Source organism: Tyto alba, unplaced genomic scaffold (genome assembly GCF_018691265.1).
Source record: "Tyto alba isolate M040663 unplaced genomic scaffold, T.alba_DEE_v4.0 Super-Scaffold_14, whole genome shotgun sequence".
NCBI classification, from domain to species: Eukaryota; Metazoa; Chordata; class Aves; order Strigiformes; family Tytonidae; genus Tyto; species Tyto alba.
In genome coordinates, this window is record NW_024881276.1 from 9,867,122 (window position 1) to 9,879,889 (window position 12,768).

Below are 12,768 nucleotides of genomic sequence, written 5' to 3' on the forward strand. Positions count from 1 at the left end.
TGGAAGAAAAGTGAACTGTCTCCAAAAGCATTACTGGAAGAAAATTGTCTTTCAATGCACATCTAGTGTAAAGAAATATGCAATACAATTCTTTCCAAGATTCATGATCACTTCTACTAAGAGGAGTCAAAGCTGTGGGTCCAGCTGTTTATTACTGAACTGCTGATTGCTGAAGCAGCCCTCTTTAAAGGATGCTCCGCATGTGTAGTATCTTTTGACCAGATTTAAAATCAACCCAGAACAAACACTATGAAGTATTCTGCTGTACTGTGACACAGTGAAAATTAAATTTGAGAGTCCCCTGGACAGCAGCCATATTGGGATGGGAGGCTGGATTGGGATGGGGCTTTTGCTGGAAGTGCTGCTGCAATTTGAAGAGGTAATGCTGAGACAGACATGGGGCTGATGAGCTTTATCACTGCTCTTGTTCATGGACTACTGCTGCTGCATTTTAAGCTCATGTGCTTCTGTTCCTGGCTCGCCCAATGCCCTGCAGTAATCTGGTCTGCAGGAAGACACTTGACATTTTAAGAATTTGTTTTGTGCTTATTTTTCTCTTTGTCTGTCATTTTATGACACTTGCACACGATTTTAAATTGCGATAGCACTGTCCTTACATCTTACTACATCATCTGCTTCTTGAAGGCTACCAGATCTGCTTCTGTTAGAATAGATTTTTTTGTGTCTTTTTTCTCCTGCCATCTAGCAGACAGTTAAGTTTGGAGGTTGTTATTGAGGTCTGAGGAGATGTTTTGCCTTTCCAAGTATGAAGGAGGGGGGCACGTGCAGGAGCTCGTGTACAGACTTGGACAGAGGTAGGAGAAAAAGGGCTTCGGTATTCATTGCTGGACCTCTTCTGAGTGCAGTTATGGGACTAAGGTCAAAACATTTCAAGTGCAAATGCAGCTTGCTTAGTCCCTGAACACAGATTGTTTGGCTTACCTGGTCTGTCACAGACAATAGCTTTTAACTGGTCTTTAAAATCAATTGTTGTGATAATGTTTATGTCATACTGGCTTTTACCAAACATCTCTGTCCTGTAGGAAACCAGGACCCAGATCCTGAGCATACATGCTTTGAGCAGTTGTCAATTATTTGATAGCTGTTTTTTTTCCTGCTAACTATTTCCATGACGTTCTACGTGGTGTTACCCACAGGCATATTGGGATGCTGAAGTGGATTATTTTTTTTTGTAATTACTATTTTTGATTGATTTAAGAGGGCAGGGAGGGTGTGAGGACATACTAGTGAAGATTAAAAAACACAGAAAAAAAACAAGCCACAAGGCACTGAACAGTGTGATCTAGTTGCATTTATTCTGCATTTGCAAAATATAATAATTTTTAAATTCTTATTTCCTGTCTCAATTAATTGCATTTTGTACTTGAATGTGTGTTCTTCTGAATTATTATATTCTTAATGGATTTCCTGTTTAACTGCGATTTTTCTTCCATGCCCTTCATAGTAACGTGTATGTTTGTATTTATTTCCTGTTGCCCAGTTTTTGTATATTCCCTCACAGTTCCTACATTTCAGCAGTGCTTTGAGCTTCCTGTTTGTTTTGCCTGAGTTCACTATACATACCAAAGGCTTTTGATTTTCTGTCAGTTGACAATTTCACCTATTTTAAGGAAGACTAAGCAAATTCTACGTTACTGTATAATACGGTAGCAGTGAGGACAGGAAAAGAACTAATATTGCTCAGGGACTTCCAAAGGATCTGTATCCTTGAGGAAAATATAGAGAAAATGTAGATTAAATAAAAGAAATAATTATATTTACAGTTCTAGCATTGCTGTGACTCACCAGGAGGCAGGAAAAGAAGTTGATTTTCCTTCAGCCTCTTGCAGAGGCTGTGTATATACTTTGCTTAGGTTGTTGAGTCATAAATAGAAAATTAAAGGTTGGCCATTGTGGGGTTTCATCTTAAGTGAAGAAAGCTGCTCTCAACTCAAAAAAACTAGATCAGGCTGTCTTCTCAGGGAGGTGCGGGGGAAATACATTGATAGATTTTGTGCTCGGAGGGGAGCAAACCTGGTTGTCCAGTGCTGGGATAGTCTGAACATCAGAAAATACTTCCTTTGAGAAAGTGGCCTTCTCTCCCTCTCTGGCCAGAAGATATTTGTAGAAATTTAAATTAACAACATTTTAGCACCAGAAAAGAAAAGGAGTTCACACCTGGTTTTGGCACTTGCAACTATGAGTGCAAAGCTGTTTTCTTAGCAGCAGGCATGGGTTTGCATGCTGTGTGGAGGGGTAGCTGTGCGCTGGTCTGCCATCAGACCCTTTCTCATCTGATTGTTGCTACTGACATGCCAATGGTAAATATCTCCACTTCTTCTGATCTTATTTTTTGGGTGTTCAGCTTGTCTACAGATTTGAATCTTGAAAACTAAAATCTTTTCAACACGAGAGCTTGGATGTACTTTGAACTGTATATGCCTAAATGAAGGTCTGTGGCTTTGGATGGGTGTGTTTTGGCTATTCATGATTGATTTAGCTGCTAGCCTGGAGTTACTAAATGAATGGAAATTCTCTGAAAGAGTGGCAGCACCAACAAGCAAGCGCCTATGCTGAGCTTGCTCATTATGCCAGACAACAAAAATGTTGTGAAGCTGCATAACGCTTGCATTGTGATTAGTTGAATCACTTATGTTCTGCAAAATAAACACATTTAGATGGCTGACCATGACAAGCACTTCAAGAAACAATGATCTTTAAGCCTCAGCAAAGACACGATTAAGCTGAATATTGAAAAGAACTTCACAGCTGTGAGTACAGTTAATCAATGAAATGGGCTCTTAGAAAAGCCAGTGATGTTCCACATCAGCTGTCAGTCCTATATTTTTGGATCCCAGAATAATGTAATTAATACTCTACTGAAGGTGGTGGAGGCCAGCCTTCTGAACCTTGATGTGGACGGTAACCACTCGTTAACTCACTGCCTCTGAAGACTTTTGGGCAGCTGCTGTGCTGTAACCCTGCTGGGGGAAGGGCAGGTCATCTCATAAGATGAGATGTTTTTGTCATTTGTAGGAAGAAGGACTGTGAATAGGAATTTTTGACGATGGTGTGTTCATTACTGACATAATGCACAGTGGCACATCAGTCATGGTACAAATCCTTGGGCTCTTTAATAAGAGGAAATGTAATTTCCCACAAGAAGAAATTTTATTCTACTCTGTTTCAGCTATGAATGCCCTGGTCTTCATAGCATTCACCGTGAGCCTATAATGTTTCAGCCATAGTTTCATATCTTAATTGCTTGATCTCCCAGTTTTGCAAATGCTGGTTTTGTGGCAGCAAATTGATCAAACTGAGGTTTCATTTTCTGCATGGTGGTTAAGCTGACAGAACAAGCCATGGACAGGTTGCTGTCACCTGAGCCGGTCTGATAATTTGGGGTTGTCAGAAAAGGCCAGGAGACATCCAAGACAGCTGCTTGTGCTCACTTTGGCAGCATGTGTACTAAAACTGGAACTATACAGAGAAGATTAGCATGGCCCCTGTGCAAGGATGACACACAAATTCATGAAGTATTCCATATTTTAGGGAAGTGGTCACAGCACCAAGCCTGTCAGAGTTCAAGTTGCATCTGGACAATGCTCTAAGTCATATGGTTTAGTGTTAAATAGCCCTGCAAGCAGCAGGCAGTTGGTCTCAATGATCCTTATGGGTTCTTTCCAACTCGAGATATTCTGTGATTCTGATTCTTATGAACAGCAGGGAAAGGGAAGGAGAAAAAAGTCAAGTTGATAGAGAGTGAAGTTTAAGGAAATCATAAATAAAATAGAAAAGAAGAAATCACAGAGCAAAAGCAGAGGTTGGAAAGACTAGCAGAACTAGTGGGGAAAAGTATTAAATAAAGAAGGAAATGAAAGGTGAAGAGGAATGCAAATAAGTGAAAATCAGAGAACCAGATTGGGAGAGGAGGAAACGAAGGCAGCAGTGATTTAACAGTAATACACTTTATGAGCATCCATCTATAACAGCTGTGCAAACATGCAAAACCCACTATTGAGAGAATTTCTAATATGCATATTGGCAGATGCTTCACTTGGAGTGCTTTATGTAAGCCATAGACTTAGTGTGTCTTATTTACCGGTCCTTTCTTTTTAAAGCTAGTCGCGGGACAGTGTTCTGGCAAGGTAAGGATGATGGAATTGGAAATCCCCTATCCCATTCTATATTACTACTAATGTACAGGTAAACAGGTAGTCTAGAGTGATAACGAACCTTCAACTTTAGATGCAAGATGGATGCGAAATAAGTCTCTGTGCGTAAATATCTTTGAGTGGCTTTACCATGCTCTGCCCCGCCCCAAGTGGGATTTTTATAAACACTTTTGTTTTACTAAGAATTTTGGCTGTGTTTTTTTTTTTTTTGTTGTTGTTGTTGTTTTTTGTGTGGTTTTTTTTTTTTTTTTTTTTTTTCCAGGCTCCAAAGCCTGACATTGTTAGGCTTTTCTCCAGAAAGATGAAGACCAGAAAAACTTGAGTTGCAAATAAAAAAAGGTTACATTTTGCTATGTAAACTATGTTTGAAGTCAGAAAAAAAACAAGAGACCAGGGGAAGAAGAGCCATATATCTGGATACTCATGTTAAAGTGGAAAATCCTGACTTGTGCAAGTTATTGTAGCTCCACCGTTGACATCTTTATGAGTCAGGAAGTTAGAAAACAAGTCTGTCGTATCTTTTGTTTTGCAGTTGATTTGTGAGTACTTACACCCAACTTCTCATCTCTATCGAACTCTTATTTTGGGTAAAGTGCAGAAATCGAGTGAATGCATTATTGCCCTGAGGAATGCTGGTGCTTCCAAAGAAGTGTGTGATTTGGATAGTTACACAGTAATAGAGTAACCTTCTCTCTGACCAGTCCTATTTATTGCTAGGAAAAAGCACTTGAAAGATAAGATCTGTGGTGTTTCAGAGAGTAAGATGTCTCAGTGCTGTTGAAATTCAGTGGGATTTTGGTGACTAAGTTAGTTTTTGAAATTTCTGGTCCTTAGACACACAGACAGAGCTATAAATGTCCCCTTGCAGTTCTTCGCTTTGCTTTGGTTTGTGCTGTCACCCAGTCTCCTTCATGTTTTTGAACAATCACCCTATACTAAATCAGACCTAAGTAGATGTGTACCCCTATATAAAGAACCTCTATCACCCATATTGGAATTAATGCCGATTAATATAGATTAGCAAAATGATGAGTTTAGTTTTCTCTGCTAATGTAGGTTATACTTTGTATTTTTGCATTGCTGGGTTAAGAGAGTGGTGGGGTTTTTTTTTTTGTTTGGTGGCAGGGGAGGGGGCTATCGGGGCGGCCCCCTGTGAGAAGCTTCTTGAAGCTCCCCCAGATCCACGTCAGCTCCACTTCTGTTTGGGAAATTGAGCCAGTCAGCTACGCCTCTGCGATAACGTATTTAAGAAGGGACGTGGTGACGGGCAGTGAGACTGGTGAGGAGGAGTTGCTGCAGCTGCATGAACACCAAGGTCAGTGGAGGAACGGAGGAAGAAAGGAGGGGGGAGGTGTGCCGGAGCAGAGACCCCCCTGTATCCTGTGGTGAGACGGCAGGGCGGCCCCCCCTGCCACCCATGGAGATCTACGGTGGAGCAGACGTTGATTTGTGGCCTGTGTTTGTTTTCACCTGGCTGAGCAAAGTGCTGTGCCTGAAGAAGGCTGGGGTCTCGTGGGAAAAGGTAGCCCCCACTGCTCCAACTCAGCGCTGGGAGGATTGCAGCATGTGGGGGTGCCCACACCGGGAGCAGCTCGGGAAGGGCTGCAGCCGTGGGAGAGAGACTTCTGTGGAGGACTGTCTTCTGGGAGAGGGGGACCACGATGGAGCAAGGGGGACAAGTTCCAGAAGCTTCCCCCCCCCCACTGAAGATGGAAGAAGGGGCAGCACTGACTGCACCCCCCATTCCCTGCCCCAGCACCGCTGGGGGAGGAGGTAGAGATATCGGGAGCAGAACTGAGCCCGGGAAGAAGGGAGGGGTGGGGGGAAGGTGTTTTCAAGATGTGGCAATGCTTCTCACTGTCCTGCTTTGTTACGTGTTGTTAGTATTTGTAATAAATGTATGGTTTTTGTTCTTCCCCTAACGAGTCTGCCTTTTGCTTGTGACCATCTGTAGTGGTTGGCTGTTAACCCAGCTCAAACTACTATAATTGCATTTTGAAGAATTACTTTCCAAGAGCACCTCTTTGGAGGTCTTTGTGTCAGTCCTTTCTGTTTACATTTGGTAGAGCACTCAGTTAAGCACTGATTTGGTGATCTTCTAGTAATAAATTGAAGTGTGTACAGTTGATATTTTGGAGGATATGCACCTGCACCATGAGAACTGATAGGTTGTTTGTTCGTCTCCTCTAGATATATATTTTGTCAAGGTTTCTTATGAACCATTGGTGCATTTATTCTTGAAGTCTGTTAGCTGGGTGGTGACTATAGGCAGTCAACATAGTCTTTTGAGTTTTTGCAGATAGGCATGTAGCTACTGCTCTTTTGGGTAGTACAAATAGGAAAATACAATCTTATTTATTTATTTGTTGGTGCACAGGATGGTATGCAACCTGGAATGAAACTGGGCCATGGCTTGGGCCTTCTGCAGAGAATGAGCGCAGCTGTGTGACAGAGATTGAAAGTCCCAGAATGGTTTATTTTCTATTTTACTTCCATTTGAGAATTAACAGCAGAAAAGAGGATTTACCAGTTTTAACGTGGTTCAAGAGGGGTAAATGGAGCTTGGCGTAATAGAACAACTGCTGTATTGTGTACACGGGTGGTGCTTCCAGTTCTGGGTCTCTGAATACTGCCTCCTTATTGCACCTCTCTGCTCATTATGACTAAAGGTGCAGCAGTTGAAAAGAGGAGTTTCCTCAGCAGGCAAAATAGAAAAGTCTTGATCTGAATACATAACACCTATTACTTTTCCTGGAATTATTCAGCCAGGGTCATTCTAGAAAGAGGGTAACTTCTTGACTCAGAATAAAAATGAACAAATCAAATACTGAACTACCAGGTAGTTCACATTCTTTCAGCTCTTAGATTGTTCCCTCCCACATATGTCTTCTCATATCTATATTGTTAATTAAGTCGTCTTGCAGTCAATAGTCTCCAGCAGATCTAATTTCCATCAGATGGAATGCATGTTCTTCAATCTATCTGTCTCTTACTTCAGATAGGGAAGAAGGGAATATTTCTGTTGTCTGGGTATTTCTTTTTTTGTTGTTGTTTTTCATTGTTTTTCTTGTTTTATTGGTGGGGTTATTTTGGTTGTTTTGTTGGGAAGAGGGTGTTTGATAAATGGATGCCTTAAGCTTTCCTCCAACCTCCATACTGAAAAACCACAAAACCCCCATATTTGAAGGGGCAATGATTAATCTGCAGCAGTCTGTTTCAAATAGGAACAAATAGGGAACTGGCCGATGCTGAAAATCACTGATAGGTGATTAAATGTTGAATGATCAAAAATCTGAAAGTTACTCTGTTACTTATAAAGCACTTGATGCTCTGTTTCCCCAGCAGGTAGGCATTTCCTTAAGAGTATGGAGGTACAGTACACATGGAATGAGCAACTCTGCCTATACAGAAGGAAGGTATTTTAATTCTTCATTGCACGTGTGAACTACAGTCAATAAAACTGGGGGGAAAAAGAGGTACGAAATTAAAGTGCTGGAGGACTGGTTCAGCAAACACATATGCACATGACTATCTTAGGTGTAACTAGCTGAGCATATGAGCCTTTGCCAGCATCAACACATATTGCATAAAAACACAGGATGAAGCCAGAAGTTGTAAAAATTAAATCTTGGTTTGTGCAAGAATAGTCGATAGTTTATTACTCTGCCTTTCAGTTTGAAAATGTTATATTTGTAATTTATAATTAACATAATTCTCTAGAGAGCATTACTTTGTCATAGCTGAAGTCTCCAAAATTTATGTCCTTAATTTTACAATTTTTCTGTAATACGGTTGCTGTGTCTTTGCCTTCCTCAGGAGATGCTCTTATTGCAGATGTCAGTGGGGATTAAACAGAAAGAAATTACGTTTCTTGCCGTTATTTCCAAAAAAGGTAGATTGCCATCTTTACACAACGTCATCTTTTCTTCACTAAAAAATAGATAATGGAATGGCATCATCAATAGTAGATAGAATAGAAAGACTCTGAAAAAACCTTCCATAGTATTTTCTTACTCTGCTGCTGAATGTTTTCAAACCCAGAGTTGTTTGGTGTTGTGGTTTGAACCCGGCCAGCAGCCAAACACCGCTCAGCCGCTCGCTCACCCTCCCTCTGTGTGGGGGTTTGAGGAGTGAATCAGAGGGGTAAAGGGAGACTCCTAGGTCGGGATAAAAACAGTCTAATAACTGTAATGAAATGAAACAGTAACAATAATAATAAAGTAAACAATAATAATAAAGTACAAATGGGCAATGCACAATGCAATTGCTCACCACCTGCTGACTGATACCCAGCCCATTCCCGGCCAGTGATCCTGAAATACCAAGATCCTGCAATTGCAATCCCGGAAGGAAGAGAGAACCCCCTCCTTCCTGGCCACCACTCCTCTATATACTGAGCATGATGTTACATGATATGGAATATTTCATTGGCCAGTTTGGGTCTGGTGCTCTGCCCGTGCTCCCTCTCAGATCCTTGCACACCTGCACACGGGCAGGACATGGGGATTTGGAGAGTCCTTGAAATCTCATCAACAATTGAAAACATCAGTGTGTTATCAGCATTCTTCTCATACCAAATCCCATACTGAATCCAAAGCGCAGCACTGTTCTAGCTACTAAGAAGAAAAATTAACTCCATCCCAGTCAAAACCAGGACAGTTGGAGTTTTGTGTCTTCCTGTTCTTTCTAAATTACTACCAGTCTTGCTTGATAAACTTTAAGGATCACGAAGAATCTAAGCAGAATAATTTTTTCACAAGGGAGATACTGCAAGTTTGGCATATCATCCCATAAAGCCCCTGACGACTTCTATGATAACTCCTCAACACAACATGCCCTATTGTGTTGTAGCTGTTAAGAAAATCTCATTTCCAAAAGTGCAAGATCTTTCTGAAACTCCAGTTGTACTGTGTGGGGTTATGTCAGGGGGATCTCTTCTCTGGGGTGATGAGTGGTCAGGGAGATTGATCCAGGACAGTGAGGGGAGATGTGTGGTGTATACCCACTCATTCCTGAGCCACATGGTTAGACACTGCAGAAAGTTCTTGAGGTAAATGCTGCAGCGTAAGTGCTGATAAAGAGACAGTGTTTTAGTAAGGATGTAGTGATAGAATGAGAAATAGGGTGTTAAGAGGCACGATTAATGGGTATATAGTGAAAAGAATAAAGGGAAACAAATACATGGAAAATGCAAGGAAGATACAGAAGCCATCAAGTTGAGTTATGTTTTTAAAGCTTCATTATATTGAACTTCGTTTTAACAAAGACGATAGTGAAAGGTATTGCCATAGATAGCACTTTTCTCAAACTCAGTATTTTTAAGAGATTTTAATTTAGAATGGCAGCATCTCTGTTTCGTTTCTTGTAACGTGCATTTTTATTATGACTAAGAAACTATTTAAAAATAATAACTATTTCTTTCCTTGTTGTCTTGGAACGGAAGATCTTTGCTACAGAGACTTCTTTCCTACCAATGTAGAAGGCGATTACTGTGTGGAGAATGCTCCTGAAATATAAATAATGTATTGATAGGAACTGTAGAACCATGTAGGTGGAGGACTAGAAAAACTGAATGCTTGCCAAGCTCTTTTATTATTTATCAGAGCTGGTGAAATCTAGTTGTCACAGCCCAAGATACTCAAAGATCTCAGTAAAAAGCACTCTTTTTGTAAGTCATGTTTCTTTAACCAACAATTACAGTTGCACTAGTAATATTCTTTAAAGGCTTGCAGGCTCTAGAAAGTTGGTTATGGTTTTGTATTTTTTTTTGTCTCTTGTTTGTTTAGGGTGTTCTAAACAGATTTTAACCCATAAATTTTTGCTGACAGTTTCAGAAACTATAGATTTTTTTCATATGGAGCTCTGATACAATAGAAATAATAACTATTTTTAATTATAACTTGTTTGTATTTTTAACTAAATTAGCAGGTTTTCCTCTGAGGACCATAGAGCTAGCTTGTAACATGGACTTACCTTTAGGCATGTCTGAAAATCCAATCCCTTAATGCTTTTGGAAGCCAAAATAGTTTTTAAACCTGATTGTTAATAACCAGAAAGTTAGCTGTACGCAATATTAGCAGAATATTTTTCTATGTCAGTATCACATGCAGGTGCTTGGAGTAGCAGGGTTGATTATTTTTTAAATAGCCCCAATTGGGTTATAATGCATGTGTGATACATAGTGTTCCTGTAGAGTACTGATCGTAAATACAAGTGTACAGATAGCATCTGGGCACAAAAGAAGTGGAATGGTTGCAGGCGTGTTGACACACGCCAGTGAGAAGAAAGAGAGCCCTGTAATAAAATCTCATTGAGGATGCAGAGAGTATGTTTCAGCATTAGGCATTCTCCTCATGTTTCACATAAATGCATCCTCCTCTCACGAGAGGATGAACAGTGCATTTGCACCGGCTCATTCAAATTGAATGTTGGTAAAAGAAGAGTCTTGAGCAAACACTGAACAGTCGGGCATTTTTTAAAGACAGAAGAAAGGTTAAGCAGTCTGCTGTTTAAACTGCTGGGTTTTGGATATTTATTTGCTGAACAAGTGTATTGAAGGTGGTGAAAGCATCACTGGCAAGATTTTGGATGGCTGCATAGCACAGGTCAGGATTATATTAAACTAAGACTGTTTTTACAATAAAGTTTAGATCTTCATAAATGACTTGGTATGTTTATTTTATATCTGAGGATAGTTAGATTGTATTTTGCTGGGAGATAAAAGAGGGTAGGATGTGTCTTCTCTGTATCCTTTCCCTTTCTTTCTGTTTGACAGCACTGCAGCTTTAACTTTGCTTAGAGCTATAGTATATGAGAAACTTCACTAGATACGGCATTTACTAACCAGAACATTTGTTAAAAATAGTTAAAGGTAGACTTCACTATGAATGTTTTGTTTCTATTATTTGTGTTTGCTGTTTCAAAAATAATGTAGAGGTCACTGAACCCGAACTTGCTAATTTTGTCCTTAGTACACTGAGTGGCTGAATGCATGAGAGTCACAGTCACTCATCTGGGTGAAGCACAACGTCATCTTGCAGTGCCTTAGGTATATTTTAAAAGCATCACTAGTTAATTATAGAAAGAAAAAGTAAGGCTATACGTGCACACTAGATTTAATCTTGCTTTGCTCTCACAGTGAAGAGATTTATAAGAAGTAAGGAATTTTTATGTTATTCTAAATTATTCGCCTGTTTAACTCTGCCACCCTGCAACAGACACACACATGACCACCACCTGTATATATAGCTGAATATCAGAAATAAATGCCTTCACTATTTCAGCAGGGTGTCTGTTTAATGGTGTCTTAAATGTTACAGAAATTCTTGTGCTATAAATGCCCCTGAAATTTTTTTCCTCACTACTTCTTCATTCATGCGCTCTCTCTGTTTTTATTTTTGTTTATTTTGAAGGCACCCTTTCAAGGGCTTTAATGCTGATCTATTATTTTTGTTTTTTCTTTCTTTATTTTTCCCAGAGATAGGATAAAATGTCTTGCAAGACAACTTTCTGTTCCTGGATGTGAAGTCTTGTTTAGTGAAAGTAGTCTGCAATATTTGCTCGAGAGAGCTGTTGCTCTTGAGAAAATGTTCAAAATAAGACTGAATTATTTAAATAATGTTTGTGTGTGTTTGTATCTTTCATTTATGTATATAAATATATGCTACAGACGTGGTGTCTAGAGCTGGTTTTGATTTGTCTATGCAAAACAGAAATGTAGTTGTGTAAATGGCACTGTCTTCAGCTGGCTAGATGTTCTTCCATGGACATTCTGGACCAGAGATTCCTACAGGAATAACGCAAAATGGCATGCAGCTAATCTCGGGGCTGACTGGCTCTGTTGGGATCATCTACTGTAGAGGTGCTGTAAGCAGTGACATGTTCTGTACGTGTTTCCTTGGGCAATTTGATTGTGTCAGTGATGTGAGGTGAATGGCAGAAACCAAGTGCTCCTGCTGTCATTACTGGTAGTAAACTATGCATTGGTAAATAAACTTATGAAACCTATATAGCAATTCAGTACTGGAATGGGTTTATGTTTTGTTTTGTTTTAGTTTGTTTTTTTTTTTTTTTTTGGTAATAGGAAAAACAGTCTTGCACTGGTCTGTGTGTGTGTACCGTATGGGCTGCAGTGACACTAGAAATCAGAGTAAGCCTGGAATCATATGACTTATGTAAAACGTGCTCCAGAGCTAGACAAATACTTTCTGCAAGTTTCCCAGGTATCTGTTAAATAGGTTTCCGGAATGTGTGGTATGACAGTACAATTGCATGAAAGTAGTATGGGAGCAGCACATAGCTTATTCAGTCCCACAAAGATTTGTTCAGATACTTTCCCCTACCACCTGTGTTGCATCAGCTCATTGTGAAAACCCTTGATGTGATGTTCAGCTTCCAGTGAAAGAGGCTGCTATGGAAAAAAGCATGACATGAAGCCTGCCAAATTATTGTGGTCCACAGGATTGCTTTGTTGCCCCATAACTGTCAGATGCCCTGGATTTGCCTATAGGTTTTGCTTGGTACAGTGGAGAAGGATAGGCAAGTCTGTAATGTGACGGTGTTTGAGGAGGGGAGAAGAGTGATGCAAGTTGAG

The 12,768-nt window shown here is 40.1% G+C and overlaps 1 protein-coding gene and 1 non-coding gene across 5 annotated transcripts in view; both read left to right on the forward strand.

Moving 5' to 3' along the window:
• FRMPD4 (FERM and PDZ domain containing 4) overlaps positions 1-12,768 on the forward strand; it is a 357,231-nt gene that overhangs the window by 147,078 nt on the left and 197,385 nt on the right. The window lies entirely within an intron of this gene.
• Positions 3,445-3,551, forward strand: LOC116960163. Its single transcript, XR_004406236.1, has one exon. It is a non-coding gene; the product is annotated as a U6 spliceosomal RNA (small nuclear RNA).